The following is a 1065-nucleotide window of genomic DNA, read 5'->3' on the forward strand; positions in this document are numbered from 1 at the left end:
CCCAGGCCACAGTCACTGCTGAGCTCTCACGGGGCACTTTGTCCCCAGGCCACAGTCACTGCTGAGCTCTCACGGGGCACTTTGTCCCAAAGCCACAGTCACTGCTGAGCTCTCACGGGGCACTTTGTCCCAAAGCCACAGTCACTGCCGAGCTCTCACGGGGCACTTTGTCCCAAAGCCACAGTCACTGCTGAGCTCTCACGGGGCACTTTGTCCCAAAGCCACAGTCACTGCTGAGCTCTCACGGGGCACTTTGTCACACTCTATTACAACCTCCTGTTTGCACGTCTGTCTCTCCCTCTCTGGCACAGGCTCCTTGAGGACAGGCGTTGTGTCTGTCTTATTTATTGTTATAGCCCCAGTGTGTGTTTAGGGATATTTGCCAAGCAAATGAATGAATGAAGGCTTCGTGAAGACAAGAAAAACTGTGTGATGCAGGCGCCTGCTCTCTAATTTGTTGTTTATGTGAATCAGGAGTATTTTTATGTTGGGTTTGTTTTAAACGGGACACACATATTCTACCGGTGCTGGAGCTTAGTCTTAATTAGGCAGACGCTTCTGCCAGAGTTGCTTTTGGTTTAATCCTTTAGTGTCTCATGCTGTTCACGCACGTTCTGCCTGTTACTTCCTTCCCAGCGGTGTGGGAGACTGGAAGGTGGCTTGACCTTCATGAACAGATCTCGGATTTTGATTCAAAATGCAGTTAGCTCAGATGTGAGCAGGCACCTTCCTAGGTGGGGCTCCTAAGGGTCCTGGTGGTGGTTCTCCTCCCAGGGTGTCGGATGGGCTGGGGGCTGGAGCTGCAGTGGAGAGGGGTGTCTCTCTCCAGATGAAAGGATGAGAGCCTGTGGTGCGGGGTCTTGTCTGGTTCTAGTGACTGCTCTCTGGTCCACACATTCACCTGTTTACTCATTTTTCACCTCGCTGGGGGCAGCTCGTGATCCACAGTGAGCAAGGCCAGCTCTTGTCGTCAAGGTGCCCAGGAGACCTCTCTCTGCTCCTCCGTGTGCTCAGAGCATCGACACGCAGCCCTTCCCCCCGAAACATGTGCTGTCTCTGCTCCTC

Source organism: Bison bison, unplaced genomic scaffold (genome assembly GCF_000754665.1).
Source record: "Bison bison bison isolate TAMUID 2011002044 unplaced genomic scaffold, Bison_UMD1.0 scf7180017864456, whole genome shotgun sequence".
NCBI lineage: Eukaryota > Metazoa > Chordata > Mammalia > Artiodactyla > Bovidae > Bison > Bison bison.